This window comes from Oratosquilla oratoria, chromosome 14 (genome assembly GCF_046742065.1).
Source record: "Oratosquilla oratoria isolate Oo_2021 chromosome 14, ASM4674206v1, whole genome shotgun sequence".
Lineage (NCBI taxonomy): Eukaryota > Metazoa > Arthropoda > Malacostraca > Stomatopoda > Squillidae > Oratosquilla > Oratosquilla oratoria.
The window spans coordinates 51,198,231-51,207,077 of NC_134790.1; positions in this window are offsets into that span (position 1 = coordinate 51,198,231).

Genomic DNA, 8,847 nt, shown 5'->3' on the forward strand with positions numbered 1-8,847 from the left:
GGGAGTGAAGGATAGAGTAGAACTAGAAATGGAAGAGGAATGGGGATGGTTCAAGGAGGGAGTCATAAGGTGTGCAAACATGGTGTATGGAACAAGAAGGATGGGAGGAAATAGAAGGAAGAGTAGTGGACGGTTGGATGAAAAAAACAAAGAAGGTTGTAGAAGAGAAGAAGCGAGCTTTTACAGATTGGTTATAAAATAGGATGAGGGAGTCATATGAGAAGTATAAAGATGTAAAGCACAAGATAAAGGAGGCAAAGAAGAGAGCAGATGTGAAATAGAGTAAGAGTATGACAGAAACTTTTGAAAGTAATAAAAAGATGTTTTGGGGAAAAAATAAGAGATGGAGGGGAGGCAAATCAAGTTGAGAAAAAAAGGTAAAAGGTGCAGATGGAGAGATGACACTGGAAGAGAAGGCAGTAGGAGCAAGATGGGTAGAGTATTTTAGGGAGTTGCTAAATGTAAAGGAGGATAGGGAGGGAAAGGTAGTTACAGTGGGAAGTGCTAAAAAAATGACCATGATGAGTAAGGAAAATGGAGAAGAAATAAAGAGGGATGAAGTGAAGCCAATTGTTAAGATGATGTAAGCAGGTAAGGCATCTGGTCTGGATGGATGCCATGTAGAATGTCTGAAAAGAGGAGGTACAGTGATGGTGGACTGGCTGGTGAGGTTATCTAATATTTGTTTAGGAGAGGGTAGAGTATCGGAGGACTGGAGGAGTTCCTGTATAGTTCCACTTTACAATGGAAAAGGGGACAAGTGTGAGTGTAGTAGTTTCAGATGGATTAGCTTGTTAAGTGTAGTTGGGAAGGCTTATGGGAGGATCTTGATTGAGAGGATTAAGAGAGGAACAGAGGGAGTAATTGGTGAGGAACAGTATGGAATTAGTACAGGTAGAGGTTCCGTAGATCAGATTTTTGTGATAAGATAGATATGTGAGAAATATATAGGAAAAGGTAAGGGTGTTTTGGGGTACTTTATGAATCTTGAAAAGACTTATGACTGAATAGACAGGAAGACACTGTGGGAGGTTTTCCAGATATATGGGATAGAAGGAAAACTGTTAAGAGCTGTTAAGAGTTTTTACGAGAGTAGTAGAGCGTATGTCAGGATTAGAAACGGAGAGAGTGAGTGGTTCGAGGTAAAGGTGGGACTTCGTCAAGGATGCGTTATGTCGCCCTGGCTGTTCAACTTATACATGGATGGGGTGGTGCGACAGGTAAATCCAAGGGTGGTGGGTCAGGGATTGGATATGGTTAAAGAAAATGGAGAAAAGTCGGAGGTGAGCCAGCTGCTGTTTGCGGATGACACTGCGCTTGTGACAGGATCGGAGGAGGGATTGAGGAAGTTAGTGACAGAGTTTGGGAGAGTGAGTGAAAGAAGAAAGTTTAAGATAAATGTGGGTAAAAGTAAGGTGATGAGATGTACAAGGGGTGAAAGTGGTAGCAGACTGGAAATGAGCATTAAGGGAGAAAGACTGGAGTAAGTGGATAGTTTTAGATACTTGGGTGCGAACGTGGCAAGAAAGGGGGAAGTGGAGGTAGAAGCAGAATGTAGATTGAGTGAAGTGAGTAAATGCCTTGGTGGATTAAAAAGTGTAATGAGGAATAGACATTTAGGAATGAATGTTATGATGAGGTTGTATGAAGGAGCGATTGTGCCAACAGCACTGTATGGGGCAGAAACATTGAACATAAGAGAAGAAGAGAGAAGGAGTTTGAATGTGTTTGAGATGAGGTGTCTGAGAAGTATGATGGGGGTTACTAGACTGGATAGAGTGAGAAATGAGGAGGTGAGGAGGAGAACGGGGGTGGAAATAGAGTTGGAAGATAGGGTGGATGAAAGAGTATTGGGATGGTTTAGACACATGGAAAGAATGAGTGAAAAAAGACTAGTAAAAGATGTATGGAAAGCAGATGTGGAGGGAGTGAACTTGAGGGGGCGACCTAGGATGAGATGGATGGATGGGGTAAAAGGAACTTTGGGGAAAAGGGGAATGTCTGTTGAGGAAGGACGGGAGACGACAGAAGACAGGGGTGAATGGAGAATGGCTGTATATAGATGATGCTGTGATGCATGAGGTGTAATGTGTGGAGGATGGGGGTGAGGTAGTAGATGTGAGAAAAATTTGACGCAGCCCGAACGGTTTTTTCGCCGTCTTCTCCTTCTCTGGATGGGGGGGGGGCGGAAAGGGGAGTCGCCGATTTAATGAAGCGGAAGTGATGTGTCTTGCGACACTGCTTCTGACCCAGGGCAGTGGGCAAGATGCAGGGATGACCTGCCATCTAGATGTGTCAAGATAAGAGGGAGGGTAGAGGGTGAAGGGGAATGGAGTGTATTAGGGATGGAATGGGTGTGTATGGTTTTTATGCCTTTGTTTTTTGACTACCTTACTTGTAGGAGGGAAAAAGCTTTTGGTATATGTATATATATATATATATATATATGTATATATATATGTATATATATACATATATATACATATACATACATATATATATATATACATATATATATATATATATATGTGTGTGTGTGTGTGTGTGTGTGTGTGTTGTGTGTGTGTGTGTGTGTGTGTGTGTGTGTGTGTGTGTGTGTGTGTGTGTGTGTGTGTGATTGTGTGTGTGTGTGTGTGTGTGTGTGTGTGTGTGTGTGTGTGTGTGTGTGTGTGTGTGTGTGTGTGTGTGTGTGTGTGTGTGTGTGTGTGTGTGTGTGTGTGTGAAGCGTGGCAGATTATCTTTCAAGCATATTCTGTTGAAAACGACAGCAAATTCATTAGAAATTAATTTCATTCATAAGCTTTCTACCTTTCGGAGAGTAGATTTCTGAGAAAAAGAGAGGGGAAGAAGCAAATTTGCAATTGACATTGGGAACTTATATTAACACAGAAGTCTATGTTATACACAAAATAAATGAAAATAAACAAAACACAGTAGAATAAATCCATGACGTTTTGCAGATCGTTCTGCATCTTCAGTTGGAATGAAGGAAAATATGTCAATGGTGGGTATAAAAATGAATAAAAGCAAAAGTTGGAGAGATCGCTAATGACTATCCTCTGCTTGGCTGGCGCTATTCCTCAGCCTAGCCGATCGTCTAAGGCTTGACATTTTGCCCTCTATGGTGTGCTTGTTTTGAACCTTTGTGGGTTGTCTGTGTAAGAGGCCGGTAGATGGAGGTAGATAATTAGGTAGATGGAGAGTAGATGTAGAGTGAATGCTAATCCAAGATCAGTTGTTATGAAAACAACGGCCGACAGGCGACAGGGAATAGCTGAATCAGACTCGCGTTAGCTTGGATTTGACTATTTATAAACAATGGTTGGAGCGGCGATGAAATATTCTAATGTAACAAATGTGTAAACGCAAAGCTTTATCCGTTTGAAAAATGCTGAGGTAAACGGTATTGCTTGTGACAATGTAACAGCCTTCCGGATTGGAGGAAAAGGAGGAGGAGGAGAAAAATTATTGATGTGTTGATTTAAAGTCACTCCCATAAGGAGTGGCACTTATTTGAGAAGTAAGAGGAGATTGGATGAGAAAAATTAGTGACGTCAGACGAAGGTGGCTTGGCGTATGATATGGGGATCTCGAGAGAGAGAGAGAGAGAGACTCTGGGTGTAACGAACACAGTGTAAATTTAGTAAGAAGAAAAAGAAGAAAATTAAATAACTTTACTTAACCTAAGGACTTGACTGAAGTATGAGAAGTACAAGGCATGGGGCCTACTGAATAAGATGAACTAGGAAGTTAGTGCAACTGACGTAACGAAGGCATCGGGCCTTGTAACGAGTGAATTACGAGACTAACATTATAGAAGGAAATTGAAGTGTTATTAGTCGGGAAAAACATCTGTGTGTCTGTGATCTCCGACCCGGCGGCTCTATTTTTGTGAACAAATGTCTCCTACGTGTAAGTTTCATGCTGGGGAGGAGGGAGAAATAATTTTTTGTACATTAATAATGGGCTGTAAATATTTTATAATTACAGCCTCCAAGATGGTCAGACGTTGGAGGTACTTCTCCTCTGCGACGAATTCTGTATTATGTATCATGGTTTCCCTGTCGAGGTGGCGTCTGTGGTGGGTCCAAATGTGTTGTTTAGGTCCTCCATGTTGTAGGTGAAGGGTGATTCTTCTGGACAGGGTAGTAGTTGTCCTTTCCAACGTAGGTAGATAGAGGCGTACCGTCCTCCTCTGGACAAGTGAATTTGTACACTACGTGGGATTGACGTATTCCATGTAATAAATGATGAGTGATAATTTGTCACGTTTTTTCGTATGGGTCACATTTCTTTTAATAATGTTTTTTTTTATCAATTTCTCATCATCTCTATATCTATTGAACATGTGGGACTTATAGAATATGCGGTGTGTAGCTCCTTCATGTTCTGTGGCAGTGTGTAATGTTCTTGGTACCAGGTGTCAATAACTCTTCTGAGTGTAGATTGAACTTCATTGTTGGAGTATCCATTATTGATTAGAAGTTGGTGGACCCTGTCTATCTCCTTCTGGGTATCTGACCAAGAAGAACAATGGCTAAGAGCTCTTCTAAAAAGGATGCTGATAGTGGAGTCTCTGTACTTTTTGGGGGCACTCACTTTCTCCGCTCATACATAGTCCGGGGTTGGTGTCCGGTGGCCGTCGCGCGCGAGAACGAACTTCGTCAATTACGATCGGAATTTCGCGAATTATTAGTATGTTATATATGCATATACTGAGATGTTCATCACCAATTTTCATATAATTTGGTTGAAAAACAATGAAGTAATTAAAACATATGTTTTTTTAACAATCACAAAATCACGTTGATTGAACATATTGAAAAAATACCACAAATGCTCCATAGCAATACCTAAATAATTATTGTACAGTTTTTGGATTTTCTTCTTAGTTTAGGAATTTTTCATGTCCATTTTTTTTTTACATAGAATGCAATATATGGACTTTTATTACAAAAAAAAAGTCACAATGATTTTTTTTTATTTATTCTGCTTTCAAATGATCTAAATTTAATTAGAATCGGTCAAGTAGTTATGGAGGAGATAGAAAAAATGTAGAGAAAAGTGTAGTTTTGATATATTGAGCTTTGGAGTTCAAAATACATTTCCCTGCATTTTTATATTTTTCATTTAGAATTATTTTCTCTGCGCCAATCTTCATGCATTTTATGTCATTCACATGTTATTATAAAGGGAGCTGGTACCTGGTTCCCCCTTTTACGAGGTATTAGCCGCTCAGAAGGCGAGGGTTTTAGGAGACACCACCTCCCTCATTGTCGCCAGATTCGCTTACTAGAAAGCTCCCGGCTGGTAATCGGAGTTGAACGATAGTTTTCTCCTCTTTCTGGTCTTTGGTGCCCCTTTCCGCTCTGTGTCTTTGTCTTGTTCCTCAAGTGCTTTTGTAATGATGGGATTGACTCCAACCAAGTGAGAAAGAAGATTATGTGTCCTTCCAATGTTCAATGACAGTCGCTCTTGTGACGAAAAACACTCGGAAGATACCGGCAAATTTTGCTTTTGAGCATCTTATACAAACTTTTGAATGAAAACTCTCATTTGGATTTTGGGTTGCCCCCTTGAGACATCTCCGAAGAATGGCCGGGGCAGTCAGATCTCTATAGACAGACTTGATGAGCTATAACTATCATAGGAGATCTTGGCCAGGTAGAGCGACTTTGTTTTGTGGCTGACAGTTGTGTTGCCTTCTGCATGTGCTCGGTTGAAAAAGCACCAGCTGTCTGCTCCACGTGGGCAAAAGTGATGCGCTGGCTTCTCATCACTCAACGTCAGGTGGAAGTATGTCGCCCACATGGCCTTTCTTGTTGTATCATAGTCAGTGTTCACATTGTCACGGATAGCCTTCCCGTAATATGATCCGAGAAGATCAATGACTTGATCAGTCAACATGTGGGCACCTCCTAACAAGCTCCTATTCATCTTCTTGCCAGTCTTTGTGGTGATTACTTCACTCGCATCCTCCTTGACGTTGCGCAGTCTGGTCCCCATTCTTTTACTGACGTGATTTATATACTCCTCCTTGATGACAGGGTCTTCGTATGGCCCTTTGCCGTTCAGCTGGCATACTGCTTTGTATGCGCTTGAATCACCGTCACCAACGAACGTAGTATATTTCATTTTGCAGTCTAGGGATCGGTACCACATTCGTGCGGCTGCTTCTCCCTCCATTGCTCCCGATTTGCCATGAAAATTTTATGACAGACGTGTCTTTTGGCTCCCCTCCTGCTTCCATCCTTGCACCTGGAGCAGTAATTACAGAGGACCTCCAAGTCAATCACAGTTCCAGTATACACATCTATCACAAACCCGATGCCGATGTGAGACTTATGACCACGGGTCATCCACGACCCGTCAAAGGAAACATCGCAGTTGATGTTACCATTGGCGTCTGGCTGCGACAGGTTTTGGTTGAGATAATACTGCCATAGTTTCTCTCTTCCTTTTTCCATCACTATTCCATACCATTTACCCATCTCTCTATATAGGTAAGAACAGGGTTTGTTGTATACACCTGCTGATAAGTTTCCACCTGAGATGTATGGAGCCTGGTTTTGTAGTCCAGCTCGTCCTATACATGTGATTAGACTTTTATAAACCTGGAGAATGTTCGTTTCTGTCAGTTTTCCAAGGGAAGTTGGAGAGGCGTCACACAGGATTTTATCACAATTGTCACATTGTAATTGCGCATCGGTGTCGAAGGTATGTCTAATCCGGGGGCAGGTCCATTTCTGTATACTTTATCACAGATAAAGTTTATAGTTCTGTCAACGGAAATATTGGTAAATAACGAAGTGGCGTCCAGCGACGCTATTGTTTGTCGAATGGGAGCATCTTTTACCAGGTCCAGGAATTCGTGAGACGATGACAGGCTGAATCTGTTCGAATAAATGGTGTTAAGTATCATGCCTTAGACGATCGGCTAGGCTGAGGAATCAACCAAATAGCGCCAGCCAAGCAGATCTCTCCAAGTTTTGCCTTTATTCATTTTTATACCCACCACTGACATATTTTCTTTCATTCCAAATGAAGATGCAGAACGATTTGCAAAACGTCTTGGATTTATTCTACTGTGTTTTGTTTATTTTCATTTATTTTGTGTATAACATAGAATTCTGTGTTAATATAAGTTCCCAATGTCAATTGGAAATTTGTTTCTTCCCCTCTCTTTTCCTCAGAAATCTACTTTCCGAAAGCTAGAAAGCTTACGAATGAAATTAATTTCTAATTAATTTGCTGTCGTTTTCAACAGAATATGCTTGAAAGAGAATCTCCTGCCACGCTTCACGAATATCAAACTTTACGACGAGGCAGTCAAGAACAATGCGATGACCCTGGAGTACAGAAGGACCCTGGTCGCCAACGAGATGGAAAGAAAGACCATTGTTTCCCACTTATATCATCAGGTTCAAGACCAGCAGCTCCTGTGGGATCGTGAGAATATTGACATTTCTCACAAAGGTAAGATCAATACTGCGCTAGAATCCACCCTCTCCGCATACAAGAACTCAGTGGAGAGGAAAGACATACGAAAATTGAGTGCTATGAATGAATGTCAGATCAAAATCCCCCAACCCACGGAAGGCTGCGTCAACCTAGCCAACATCGACCTCGATGCAGATCAAAAGGAACTTCTTGAACTGGGACTGAATTGTCATGTTCTAAATAAGCCTAGACCTCACCAAAATAGGGTAGAGATAGAAGTCCTTATTGATAGCATACTCAAACTTGCTGATGAAGGTTAAGTTGAAATCAGGCAATGCCTATAGCCAGAACTTATTGGTGAGGCAGGTAAGCAACGAGGCACTTTTACCAGCTCGGTGTTACAGAAAAAATACAATGAAGCCGCCCAACGTTTAAGAAATAATCAGGATGTGACAGTAAGGCGTGCCGATAAAGCCCCGGTATTCGTCCTTATACCCACCTCAGAATATCTTGAAAAAATTGATAATATTCTAGAGGATATATCCAAATTAAATCCCTGAAATAGTCATTAGAGTCAATAAAATTATTGACGCTATTAACGCTGTTAAAGGAGATACCAAGATGAGCAAATTATCTGGTGAATACAAACAAGGATGCTGTTATGGTAATGTAAAAATCCATAATTAGTCAAATACCTACACCTACGTACAAATTCGCTAAAAAATATAATTATCTCTTAACACCATTTATTCCGAACAGATTCAGTCTGACATAGTCTCACGAATTCCTGGACCTGGTAAAAGATGCTCGTAGCCGAAAAACAATAGCATCGCTGGACGCCACTTCGTTATTTACCAATATTTCTGTTGACAGAACTATAAACTTTATCTGTGATAAAGTATACAGAAATGGACCTGCCCCCGGATTAGACATACCTGAAAAACTTCTACGCTCTCTACTCGAGACTTGTACCAAAATGTCACCTTTCCGCTGCCCATGTGGGAAGCTTTACCAACAAACGGATGGAGTTGCTATGGGTTCCCCTTTGGGGGTTCTCTTTGCCAATTTTTTCATGGGCTCGGTAGAGGAAATAGTCTTCAGTGGAATTAGGCAACCCAATATTTACTGTAGATATATTGATGATATTTCTGTCCAAACTGATTCCCACCAAGACCTTGAAACCTTGAGGAGGAAGCTCATGGAGGTGTCGGGGACTGATTTTACTGTCGAGCATAGTGAAAGTGGTTCCCTCCCTTTCCTGAACGTCCTCCTCAAACAGACTAATTACTCCTTTTCTTTCAGCGTGTATGTCAAGGACACAACCCCGGACTATGTATGATCGGAGAAAGTGAGTGCCCCAAAAAGTACAGAGACTCCACTACCAGCATCCTTTTTAGAAGAGCTCTT